The sequence below is a fragment of the Ambystoma mexicanum genome, chromosome 1p (assembly GCF_040938575.1).
Source record: "Ambystoma mexicanum isolate Mex_15411 chromosome 1p, UKY_AmexF1_1, whole genome shotgun sequence".
Classification (NCBI taxonomy): domain Eukaryota; kingdom Metazoa; phylum Chordata; class Amphibia; order Caudata; family Ambystomatidae; genus Ambystoma; species Ambystoma mexicanum.
In genome coordinates this window covers 84938118-84951715 of record NC_090921.1, presented here as the reverse complement: position 1 = coordinate 84951715, position 13598 = coordinate 84938118, and the positions used below count along the sequence as shown (strand labels likewise).

Below are 13598 nucleotides of genomic sequence, written 5' to 3'. Positions count from 1 at the left end.
CTGAAACGTGGCCGGGGCATTACAGAGCACCAAGGGCATAATATAGTATTCAAAAAGGCCATACCGTGTCTTGAACGAGGTTTTCCACTCGTCACAAATCCTAACGAGATTGTATGCCCCACACAGATCCAGCTTGGTAAAAAACACTTACTTGCCAAGTTGATCCAAGAGCACAGATATCAGTCAGGGGCAAGAGATATTGATTGTGTATAGTCATCGCGTTAAGGGCCCTGTACTCAATACAGGGCCTCAGGTCCCCTTCCTTCTTAGGAACGAAGAACAGGGGACACGAAGCAGGGGGATGGTCTTATAAATCCCACGCACAGGGCCTTTTCAATGTACTTCTTTAGGACCGTGTTTTCCTTCTGGGTGAGGGAATAGATGCGACTAACGGGGATCCTGGCTCCGGGAATGAGCTCTATAGGACAATCGTAAGGCCTATGTGGAGGCAGCTGTTCTGCATGGCCTTTATCGAAGACATCACTAAACTCATCGTATTCTTGAGGCAGAGAAATGGCTGTCAGGGCTCCCACAACCCTGGCAGTGTCCATTAGGGGAACAGTAGGCCTAGGCGGTTTTTTGACGTCGGTACATAAACAATGGGTTTGATGGTGATCGGAAGAGAAACAGATGTCATGACCAGATCGATGACCGGGTTGTGTACAGAAAGCCAGGGAAGACCCAATATAACCATATATTGAGGAGCAGCTATCAGATCGAATGTGATAGTCTCAGTATGATCACAGTCCGTGGAAATCCGTAGATCGACAGTGTGTTCCGTAACCATTCCTGAACGCAGGGTAGTGCCATCTAATGCGTTAACCACCACGGGGCACGGTTTAGGGACAACAGGAATACCCAAGTCCCGGGGGTACTGCACATCTACGTAATTGCTTGTTGCCCCTGAATCGATCACCGCGAAAGCCTCCCAAGGGGTACCTGATGGAAACGAGAAAAGCACAGAGAGCGTAAAAGGAGATAAAGCAGAGGAGTCCGAAGTAGAGGAACTCGTCAAATGGACTCCGTCTATTGTCGAACCTTGGCGTTTCCCAGACGTTTGACAGGCTGTTTTGGACAAGACCGTAAAAAGTGCTCGGAAGAGCCACAGTAGAGGCATAGGTTTTCTTTCCTCTTCCTTTCTCGCTCTGCTGAGGTCAGCGGGCCGCGAATCGCTCCCATCTGCATAGGTTGCTATCCCCCCTACCAGTGATGTCAGGACATACAGGAGCCGGGGGGGGAGGACTCCTTTCGCCTATCCTTTCTGGCTTCCTGGCATTGATCTGTAATACCAGATCTAACAGCTCATTGAAGGCCGTTGGTACTACCGGAATGGTAGCCAGTACTTTGAGTGAATGAGACAAGCTCTTGTAAAAGACGGCTGCCTTCTTTTATTCAGGCCAACCTGTCTCTGCGACCAGTTGGTTGAAACATGCTTAGTAAGTTAGCAGAGGGGTGTCTTTCTGCTGGAGACCAAGGAGTTCTAGATCAGTTGCTTGCGATTTATATCGGGAGTCAAACACACGACCCATGGCTGTGATTAGAGCATCACAGTCGTACAGCATGTAGCTGCCGTCCTCTAGCAAAGGATTGGCCCAAGTGGCTGCAGTACCATCCAGATACAAGACAGAAGCCGCCTTTGTGGTGGAATCCGGGAAAGAAGCCGGGCGGCAGAGAAAATTGAGTCTACATTGGTTAATGAATGTCTTTGGATCCCCATTGAAATGCTCAGGAGGGGCCAGGGGGAACTGAGCTGACATCAGGACAGGGACAGGTTCTTGACGAGTCACTGAATAACCTGATCCAGAAGGAACGGCCAGTGCGGGTGCCTCGGCACCCAGTGATCGAGTCTGGAGGGCGTCGATACGACGTTGGTTGGCTTCATTAGCCGCGGTCATATCCGCCTGAAGGTCTGTGACCAATTGAACAAGGGTCGCCATGGGGTCAGTGGTCTCCATAGAAAAGGCTTCTGAATATGTGAGGAATCAACCAATCCCTTAACTGATTACTAGTAGGAAACCACCTATTCACCAGTGACCCCAGGAGGGAGTTAACTAAAGAACTCATGATTCGTAGATGATGAGTTCCTCCTATCATTGTACCCCTTGGTCGTTCAGATATGACAATCCAAGGTGTCTATTGATGGAAAGACAGGGGACCCGACCTCGACTCCACCGGCTGCAAGGGAAAGAAAATACACTATTAGCACTACAGTGATTAGCACAAGCAAGAGTGCTACTTGAGTAGGATATGCTAACCTTGGTCAGAGTGAAGGCGTAGATCAGACCAGAGACAGTACAGATCGATGGGTTGTTGGTGTTAGAAGTAGTGAAACCTACAAGCACAGAAAGCAGTTTAGCAGGATGTGAGGGTGAGAACCAGAATCACATAGAAAGCAAGTTCCTTACCAAGTATAGGTCCCAAGGCAGTTCGAGTGAACAATCCAGGCGTGAAGACCATGGAAAATGATGATCCGTGGATGTGGAAACCAACCTACCCCGAAGGCACGAGGACGACGCCTAACAAATGTGCACCAGCAGTCTCTAGTCCATGCGGGTAGAGGCAAAAAAAAGTACAAAGTAGGGATGAAATCCAGGTAGAAGACACAGTTCTTGCAGGAAGAGAAGTCCAGAAAGAACTCCAAGTAAAACAGGCAAATGATCTGGCAGCGCTCGGGTGTAGCAATTGGAACGTGATGTGAAGAGGAGTCTGTGTAGCAGGCAATGGGTTGGCGTCAAACTGGAGCGTGGGACAGATGAGGGATAATCCGAAGTGGAGTCTGTGTAGCAGCAATGGGCGGCGTCAAACTGGAGCGTGGGACATATGAGGGATAATCTGAAGAGGAGTCCATGTAGCAGGCAATGGGTCGGCGTCAAACTGGAGCGTGGGAAAGATGAAGGATAAGGCAAAAGACAGTCCGGAGGCCAGACAAGAGTCATAATCGTAAAAGTACCAGGAACGGAAACAAACTAAAAAAATGATTGCAGAATCTTCATTCAGAAGCCCCGTTCCTCGACAAGGGGTGTGCTTTATGTCAGATGAATCACGTGACTTGGATACAGCACGTCTCTTAGTGCGTGTTACGTGACAGAGTAATTGAGATCACGTCCCTAGTTTCCAAGGCAACAAATAAAGATTAAGGTATGGAGCCTTCAGGGACGGTGGGGGAAAACTGAAAGTTTGTATAAGGGTGCCTTTTTCATATCACATAACGTTTCCCTGCAGTTTTCAATGTGCTAGTAGGGGACGAACGCCGTATCAGCACAAATGATTCAGTCATATGCGGATACCGTGTCCTGACACACTGACCAAGTAGAAAAGAAAGGCTAAGAGGGTACAATTCTCCACACATGGGATGTTATTCTGGGCAAACCTAGAACCTGCATTGCCACCAGCCAAAAGAGATTGAAGAAGCGATAGAAGGGCTAAAAGGGGTACAAGTCTCCACACAAGAGATATCAGTTTGGGGAAACCTGAAACCCACAAGCAAAGAAACATGAACATTTGTGTGTAGTAGAAATCATTCCCGGCTGGCGTGTAAACTGGGAAAGAAACAAGTTGTGAGAAGTAGAGAGCATTCCTGGCAGGCGAGTAAACCAGAAAAGGAGCTGTTGCTTTGAAGAAGAAAAACTTTGTTGTTATAAAGAGTGTGGTGGGAAGAAATGATTTGCTTTATTATTGTGACAAACTACTGTACAACAAGAGAGACTTGCTTTGCCATTCTGACAAGAGTATTCAAGAAAGACTGTTGTTACATCCTTCAGAGTAATCATTTTTGGCATCTTGAAATTAATTTTGTTGTGAAAGAAACAGTTGGTTTGATTTTGAATCAGTAGTCTATGGAACAGACATTTGTTTTGCCAATTGCCTTGTCGCGCTCTGAAACACTTGCGTACGAGCGCAATAGAAATAAAATATCAATCAATCAATTTGAGAGATGTGTGGGATGAAAGAGACAATTTGCATTGAACTGAATACAATATTATCAAAACATGACCCTTTCAAAGGTCTTCCTGAATTGATCTAGGGGAAGGGAGGCCAACCCTGGACACAAGGATTACTTTATAGGAGCTTTAATTTGGAACGGTTGCACATTTTTGTTGAGCTGGAAACAAACACATTTTCCTTGCACACTTTGGTTGTATACGTTAGTGTGAGGGTCATATATATTTTGGACACAAGGTCAGCCATCTTTAGTTTTAGTTTGCCAGGTAAGGACATTCTTGTTAGGATAGGGACAGATAGGTCTTTACACCAACCCTTTTTATTTTTAATGAACATGGCAAATGGTGAGAAAAGTACAACTTTGTGCCCGTCTCTCATTTCTGATCCCTCAAAGACCATAGATACATGTACGGAAGGCTGCGCACCTGGGATGGAGTACGTTTCTTACCTGTAACCCCATTTCTCCAGCACTGTTAATGTTCATAGATTCACATGCTTTGAATATTCCCTGTCATCAGGCTGGGACTCCTCTGTTACCTACTTTACAGTAAAGAAAAACAAGAGCCTTATGTAGTCTATCCATCTTGTTTTGGGTCATTTTGCAAACAGCCAAAGGGATGTGGGGTGTTGATCTCCACCTCTGGAGGCATGTTCAGATTCTAAACAGGCAGAGTGTGAATGCTTGTAAAGATATCTCTGTACTCGACTGGCGGAGCCTTTACCGGGGTCATTGAGGTTACATGTGAATTCATGAAACATACCAATGCTGGACAACTAAAGTCACAAATAAGAAACAGGCTGCTTCTCTAGAATTGGATCATTCATAGATTCACATGCTTGGAAAAGTTCTGAAAGCAGAGTGCATAGAATACCCCAATGCTATTAAGGTGGTAGGTAGTAAAGGCTCATCTTATTGGAACAGGTGCTGCAGCACAGCTCGTTCCCCTCCTGCTTCTGCTCTTGCCTGTGCACCGAGGTAGTAGTGCTTGGCTAAGGTATGGGGCATTCACCAAGTAGAAACTCGACAGATGTCCTAAAGTGAGATTCCTGCCCATATGGCTCGCGCCTTGAAATACTTGTGTATAGGCGCGTTATAAATGCCATATAATAACATATCAATGTGGCAATTTCTCTCGTTGAGTGAGACTAGGTTCTCCCCAGCCAGAGGTTTATCCGTGCTGCCATTACAAAGGAATATCGAGAAGATCAAATGGGCAACTCCCTGCTAAGAAATAGTCTCCCCCATTTACTGGATGGTCTGAATGCAATGAAGAGTTGAGTAGTTTTGCGAAAAGCACTTTTTCTGTTTAGCACTTTAGGCCTCCCTTCACATCGAGGATGTGTAGGTGTCAGGAATCAACCAGGTTCTGCACACGTAAAACTCTGCCGCATCCCAGTGCAGGGGCATGTTCCTTTCCATAAATCTACACCGCCCGTTCCTTATGCCAGACCACGAAAAGGGAAACTAAAGTTTGGAAAGGCTGAATATGGCGTTTTCCCAACGCGTAATGTGTCTTTCAGGACGCGTTGGGGGTTGCCATGGCGACGTTGGGTTCCCGTTCACTAGTCATCACGTGAGCGGCAGACCCGCTCACAACGGATCAGGTGATTCCCTAAAGCACCGCCCAGTTTTGAGAACGGTGCTTCTGAATTACAGCAATACCTTCAGTTGCTACCTTGCTTTCTTGCTCTCTCGCATATTTCATTTCTGGACCCTACCTGTTATCACGGACCTGCCTCGCTAAACCCTTTGTCTGCTTGCTACTGCTGAATTTCGACCCGGACTGTTTACTCGACTTTCTCTGCTTACGTTCTGTGTTCTGCCTTCGTCTCCATCAGCAACCTCAACAACCTGGCCTGTTTCTTGGACTCTGCTTGTGTCATAAATCACCAAAGTATCAACTGAAATGATACAGTAACCATAAAAGGATACAATTTGGTAGGGCTTTTCCGGATCCTATCTTCACACGACTTGATTGTAGGCAGGTCAAATTAGACCTTCCAAATGATACAACTATCTGACTGAATAAAACAGGCAGAGAGATGGATCACTGGAAAGGGCGTGAGAATTGTGCAGGAAGTATGCCTATAATAGATAAGTATCGTAAGACACTGTCCCAAGTTAAATACTAAGAAACACAGAATTGGGATTAATTCAGACACTGACCTTAAGGCTAAACTGAAGAATTCCAGGACAGTTTCTTGAAGAGTCCCAAGAGTTGAACAACGACAAAGGAAGGGAAGATTAGTAAGGGAGACTTATCCCGAACGGCACGAGGCTCTCGCTAGATACCGGGTTGGTGCACCACAGGATAGCGTCCAATGTACTGTGCACATTCACCTTCCAATAGTTCATGAAATACTTCCTTTCCCACAAAGAACAAAATAAGAATCTCACCTGTTGACTGTCACAGGTACCAAAAGTTCGAAATAGTTCAGAAAAACACGTGCAGGATTGCACGCGACAGCATACACACAGCCAAGCCAGCCGCGCTTGTAGACAGCGTTTCCGCGTGAAGAATTAGACACGCGAACAGGATTCACGCAGCCCTGGACAGCCGCGCTTGAAGACAGCGTCCGCGTGGAGATTTGGCACGCAAACTGGATTCACGCAGCTCAAGACAGCCGCGTTTGCAGACAGCGTCCGCGTGGAGATTTGGCACGCGAACTGGATTCACGCAGCTCAGGACAGCCGCGCTAGCAGACAGCGTCCGCGTGGAGATTTGGCACGCGAACAGGATTCACGCAGCTCAGGACAGCCGCGTTTGCAGACAGCATCCGCGTGGAGATTTGGCACGCGAACAGGATACACGCAACCCAGGAATTAGCGTGTGGAGGAAGAGTGTATTGAAAGGAGAGAGAATAGGTGTCAGGGAGGTGAGTGGAGAAGGAGTGCTTTCAATGAGGAACGGAAGGAGTAATAGGTGGAAGTGGAGCAGATAGTGAAAGGAAGGGAGTTCCAATGTAGGGGGGCAAGGAGCTGAAAGGAGCAGAAACGAGAGGAGGCGCAAGGTGGTGGGGGGGTGGAAAGTAAGAAGAGATCTGCAGAATGAAGGGAGCGAGCGGGGGTATAGAATGAGAGAAGAGAGGAGAGGTAAGAAGGGGCAAGGTCATGAAGAGATTTAAAGACAAGACAAAGGAAGTGAAATTTAAGTTGGGAATGGAAAGGAAGCCAGCCAAAGTTGGAAAGTGAGTTGGAGATGGAATCATGGGGAGAGAGAAGACAGAGAGTACAGATGGCAGAGTGGTAGAGGGATTTAAGGGTACCAAGATGGGAGGCAAGGAGACCAAAAAAGAGAAAAGAACAGTAGAAAAGGCGAGAAAAGATAAGGGAGGAGATTAAGAGCTTGGTAGCATGGAAGGTGAAGAATAAGACCTCAGTCTTGTCAGTATTAAAAGAGAGATAGTAAGAGAACCAATTTTTAATGGCGGTGAGACAGGAGGAGAGATTTAGATGTAGGTCGGGAGAGAAGGAAGAAAAGGAGAGGAAAAGCTGAGTAGCATCAGCGTAGATATGGTGAGAAATACCGAATGATGAGATGAGAGGAGTGAGAAGTGAAGTATAGAGAGAGAATAAGAAGGGCCCGAGGACGGAGCGTTGGGTAACGCCGTAGTCCAGAGGGAAGGTGGAGGAGGTATGTCCGCCCCAAGAGATGGCGAATGAGCGGTGTGAAAGGTAAGAGGAGAGCCAGTTAAGGAATGAGCCTTGGAAGCCAAAGGAGGAAAGAGTATTGAGAAGAAAGGGGTGATCGACAGTATCAAAAGCAGCAGAGAGGTCGAGGAGGATGAGGATAGAGGATTGCTTAGCATAACGAGCGGTAAGAGTTAAGGACACAAGTAAGAGCAGATTCAGTGGAGTGTTTAGGGCGGAAACCAGATTGAGAGGGAGGAAGGAGAGAGTGGTTAGAGATAAAGGTCGAAAGTTGAGAATAGGCTATGCGTTCAAGTAATTTAGAGAGAAAAGGTAGAAGTGAGACTGGGCGAAAGTTAGCTGTAAGAAGGGGATTAGCAGAAGGCTTTTTAAGGATGGGGATAATAGTGGCATGCTTGAAGGCTGTAGGAAAGGTGGCCGTGGAGAGACAAGTGTTGAAGAAGGAGGTTAAAGAGGGAATAAGAAGGGGGTAAACCTTGGGAATAAGAAGGGTAGGGATGGGATCAGAAGGAGCAGCGGTGGGGTGGGATTTGGTTAGGAGGAGCGAAACATCAGAGGGAGAGATAGGAGAAAATTCAGACATGTATGCCGAGGCGGAGTGCGAGGAGGGAGGGGGATGGGAGTAAGAAGTAGAGGAGATCCTTTTTTGGGCGAAGAGAAAAGATTTTTTCAGAGAAGAAGTTAGCAAAGTCGGATGGAGAGAGAGGGGATGTAGAAGAGAGGTCAGGAGGGGGAGAGGAGACGAGAGAGGGTTTAGAAGATACGAAGAGGGTGAGAGGCTTGGCAGTGAAGGAGGTTAGAAAAGTAGGAGTGTTTAGCTGAATTAAGGCAGAGGTCATACAGTGAGTGATATGAAAAGTAGGAGGTTTGGTTAGGGAGAGTAGGGGATTTGAGCCAACAACGCTCGAGGCGATGGAGGAGATCCCGCATGGCTAGGAGGTGAGGGGAAAGCCAGGGTTGAGAAGTCTTATGAGTAGGGTGGAAAGAAGAGAGGGGATAGAGTTGATCGAGACTAGAGATGAGAGAGGAGGACAGAGAGGAAAGGGCGAGGTCAGCAGGGAGAAAGGAGAAGTCAGAAAGGGGAGGAGGGGACGAGGAGCAGGTGTCAAGGAAGAGAAAAGGAGGTCACAACGTGTGAAAGAAGAGGAAGGGGAACGGAGGTGGGAATAGGGGAGCAAGGAGTGAGGGAGAAGGAGAGCAGAGTATGATCAGACAGATAGGTGGGTAGAGAGGAAACAGGGGAGGAAGAGTAAGTAGAATTAAAGATGAGATCAAGTGTGGAGCCAGAAGAGTGAGTAGGAGGGGAGAGGAGAGAGAAGGTAGGAGTCCAGGATAGAGAGAAGTGGAGAAGGATGAGGAGGAACAGGAAGGTGAAGGTTGAAATCACAGAGAACAGTGAGGGGAGAGGGAGAGGGGGAGATGGGAGAAAGGAGGTGGTCGAGATCATTGTAAAAGGAAGAGAGGGGACCAGGAGGTCTATAGATTATTAGGAAGGAAATGGGGTGAGGGAAAGTAAAGGATTTATACAAGTATTTAAAGGAAGGGAAGGTGGGAAGGGACAAAGAGGAGGAAGATGAGCGGTATTTAGGATGGAAGAGTAGACCAACACCACTGCCATGACCAGTGGGACGAGAGACGTGAGAAAAGGAGGAGGAGGAGGTACAGTAGAATTGTGAGGTGGGATCCAAGTTTCAGTTAGACTTAGAAAGTGAAGGTTGAGGCGGAAGAACATATCCAAAACAGCAGCAGTTTTATTGCAAAGAGATCTGGCTGTTACACATCGCCGCAAGTGGTCTTTATGGGCACGGACCCGCTTGTGCGGCGCTCTGATTCCTAACATTTCTAAGATGGAAGCTGGTGATTCTCCCCGACCGGCTGGCAGTGGTCTAGTAGTTGCACGCTCCCTTGACGTGCGGACGACCGATCACGTGATCCTTTATCCGGAAACGAAGCGGCCAGTGCTTTGCGCCGCTTCTGCCTTTGACACTCCGTGAGTTCGCTTCTGAATCCTCTCTCTCCATGCTCTCATTTCCCTCTGTGTTAGCGGTTCCTACTTACCCTGTGTTACTTTCTCTCTTCAGATCCTTCCCTCAGCTTTCGCTGGTTTCGTTCTCAGTCGGCTTTGCGAATCAATCTTGTTTGTCTCCCATTCCGGCCAGTTCCCCATCTGAGTAAGTTCCCTTTCTCTAGGATTCCCTTCTCCCGACACTCCCGAAGCTTTCCTACTCAGCCAGGTTCCAGATCCGAACTCTCGTCTCTTTCCCTCAGTCCTTTTCGGGTGAGAGGATTTCCATTGATCTCTCCTTTACTTTCCCTTCTTTGGGCCCTCCTCTAACCTGCTACCTATTTCTTCCCTTCTCATTCCTGCAGACAAGGTGTCTTGTGTGATTACCGGGGGTTCCTGTCGGAAAACCAGGCGTGCATACCGGGTCCCGCGAGGGGAAGAGGGAGCAAACACCGGGCCCTATGGGGGCTGAAATGGGAATGGGGATGAACCGTGTCCGTGTCCTCGAGTGAGGAATTACCGGGCCATCCGAACTCGGAATGGTCCGGTAAGTCCTCATTCCAAGGACACGGACACGGATGCGGTTTTGGCTACCGGCATACCACGTAATGAGGCCAAAGGTGTCTTGTGTGATTCCCGGGGGTTCCTGTCGGAGACGTCCAACCTTCCACCATTAGCCTGATCTGCACGAGCTGGGATTTCGTCCAGGGTTTTCTTCCCTTTGAGGGTTTCCCTGGGAGTCCTGCCCGCTCTCCTGGGTCACATTACCCTGGGCTGAGTGGCCAGGGCTGTCACTGGGAAATCTTCACAGCTGCTTTAATTCTCCCAGTTGGAGTCATCAATTGCCAAGGTGAGCTGTTTGTGAGTTATTACTTAAATTAGTACTACAGCAGCTTATATTACTCATAATTATACAGTGCATTAACAGTAAGCGACGCCCGAAGGAATATTGGCAATCGGAATTCCAAATGGAACAACAAATGCAGCAGCTAATGCGGCCATGCAGGCCATGTCATTAGAGGTACAATCCTTGAAACAGGATAATGCTCAACTACAAATCAAGTAGCTAGAGCCTTTTCAGACACTCCCTTGTCGTCCTTACATTCCGTTATGTACGACGGTGACCCCTACAGACTAAAAGAATTCCTTGACAGTTGTACCATCCAATTCACTTTCAAACCTCGCTTTTTCCCTACCGATAAAGATAAGGTAGGCTATGTTATTTCACACCTTCCTGGTCCAGCGTTAGCTTGGGCGACCCCTTTAGTTACCTCCAACAATGTTATTCTTGATTCTTACACCGCCTTCACTAACAGCCTCAAAACCATGTTTGGAAGAAAGGAGATTTCGGTTGCCACACAAGAGAGACTTCTCGATTTAAAACAAGGAAACAAAGAATTACTTTGATATATCACTCAGTTTAAACAACTATCCTCTGAACTAGGCTGGCCAGATGAAGGTCTCCCCACTCTTTTTCGGAGAGGTCTCACAGATGAACTAAAAGACGAGGTTTCTAAAGTCCCTCGTCCCGCTAATCTAGCTGATATGATCACTTTAACCATGAAAATTGATTACCGAATGCATGAAAGGACATGCGAAAAGAAAAAGGGGAAAGGAACACGACCACAGTTGGATTATTCCTCAACCATTCAGAAATCTCTGTCTCCCACTGAAGAACCCATGCAAGTTGGGACCGTTCGAGGACCGATTTCAGCTACTGAAAGGGAGAGGAGAAGATCTTTGAAACTATGTATGTACTGTGGGTCCTCTACTCATGTTTTGAAAGACTGTCACTTAGTTCCTCCTCGTTTCTCTCCTATTCCTAAGTCGGGAAACTTCAGAGGCTTACCGTTAGGGGAAGACCGGTAAGTGCCCAGCAACATTCTTCCCCGTATCAGACCAGTATGTCACTTGATAACTCTCTCAGCAATCAGTCCATGGTGGTAGTTTCTCTTTCCATCCTGCTACCAGAAAATGTCATCCCAGGTATTCCGGCCTTAATAGACAGTGGAGCGGCTGGTAATTTTGTGGATGTGGAGTGGGCAAAATTACACGGTATCTCTCAGGTACCAAAGACTTTGGTTACTCCTATTCAGGGAGTAGATGGTACCCCTCTGAGTTCGGGTCCCATTAAAGAGCGAACCATTCCGCTCACTTGTAAGATATCGAGTCATAAAGAAACCCTGGTTTTTGATGTTAACAGAACTGCCCATTACCCAATTATTCTAGGACTCCCTTGGCTGAGACTACATAACCCATTCATAAACTGGGCTGCTGGAACCCTTTTTCTAGGATCAGAATATTGTGTCCATCATTGTCTTTCTCAAGAATCAGTGGGGATCCGTATACCTTCAGATGAGACTCTCAAACCAGCTGTATCTTCCATCAGTCAACTTGAGATTCCTGACTGTCATGAGCCTTACCGATCAGTGTTTGAAAACCCTGAATTTCCAAATCTCCCTCCTCATCCAAGAGATGATTGTCACATAGACCTGCTTCCCGATCAGCCCATTCCCTTTGGCCGCATGTACGTTCTTTCTCAAAGAGAAAAGTCGGCATTAAAAGAATACCTTCAAACCCATTTACGGAATGGTCTCATTTCTGAGTCGGTGTCTCCTGCAGGGGCATCATTATTCTTTATCCCCAAAAAGGACTCAGATGAGCTCCGTCCCTGTATTGATTATCGTGGTCTCAACAAAATAACCACTACTGACAAATATCCCATGCCTCTCATCACGGACATTGTTGAAGCTGTTCGAGGGGCTTCTTGGTATACCAAGTTGGATCTTCGTGGTGCATACCATCTTATTCGTATTGCACCCGGAGACGAATGGAAGACCGCATTCCGGACTCCCTTTGGACATTATGAATATCACGTAATGCCATTTGGCTTAGTTAATGCTCCTGCGATATTTCAGAGATTCATGGACCATCTATTTGCCGACATATTGTTCCGGTTCGTAATCATCTATCTCGACGATATCCTTGTTTACTCCAACAACCAAGAGGAACATATTCATCATGTTAACACCGTGCTAGAACGCCTGCAATCCAACCATCTCTACTGCAAAGCATCCAAGTGTGAATTCCATCATAGACAAGTTACCTATCTAGGATTTGTCCTATCTTCCCAGGGTATTTCCATGGACCCCAAGAAGATATCCGCATTTGTGGATTGGCCTATTCCAACAGGGATAAAGGACATACAGAGGTTTTTGGGGTTTGCAAATTTTTATCGTAAATTTATTCCTTCCTTCTCAGAAATCATACTTCCCTTGACTGGACTTCTCAAGAAAGGGGTATCATTTGTTTGGAATGAATCAGCTCAGAAGGAATTCAATATTTTGAAGGAAATGTTTACTTCCTCAACCATTTTGATCCACCCTGACCAATCCAAACAATTCATTGTCGAGACAGACGCTTCTCAGAATGCGTTAGGAGCTGTGTTGTTACAGTCATCAGAACAAGGTGAAGAAAGACCGATGGCATACTTATCCAAGACATTTAATTCTGCTGAAGTAAATTATTCGGTACTTGAGAAGGAACTGATGGCTATCAAACGCGCCTTCGGGGAATGGAGACATTTGCTTTTGGGTTCACCCTTTCCTGTCTTGGTGCGTACAGATCACCAAAATCTCAAGGTTCTTCAAAATGCTTACACCACAAACAGCAGACAAGCACGTTGGGCTTACTTCTTCTTACCTTTTCGGATAGAATTTATTTACTGGCCTGGCAGACAGAATTTAAGAGCAGATGCTTTATCCCGTAAGGATTCTCCAACTTCTTCTTTTTGCCCAGAAAAGATGTTTCCCAATGCTCGGTTCATTGCAGTACTTACTGATTTCCTGCAAGAGGTACGAACAGCCACCACTCTTAATAAAACTTTCTGTGAAGACCTGGCATCTACTTATCATCTCTCCAAGGAAACAGAATACTACTTTCATGGTACTCAAGTTTTGATTCCCGTTCCTTCTTTACAACTGGAGGTGTTAAAAATCT

At 46.7% G+C, this 13598-nt stretch overlaps 1 protein-coding gene across 1 annotated transcript in view; it reads right to left on the bottom strand.

Moving 5' to 3' along the window:
- The window catches only part of INCA1 (inhibitor of CDK, cyclin A1 interacting protein 1), a 1084285-nt gene that overhangs the window by 653526 nt on the left and 417161 nt on the right, over nt 1–13598 (bottom strand). The gene's annotated exons all lie outside the window — the stretch shown is intronic.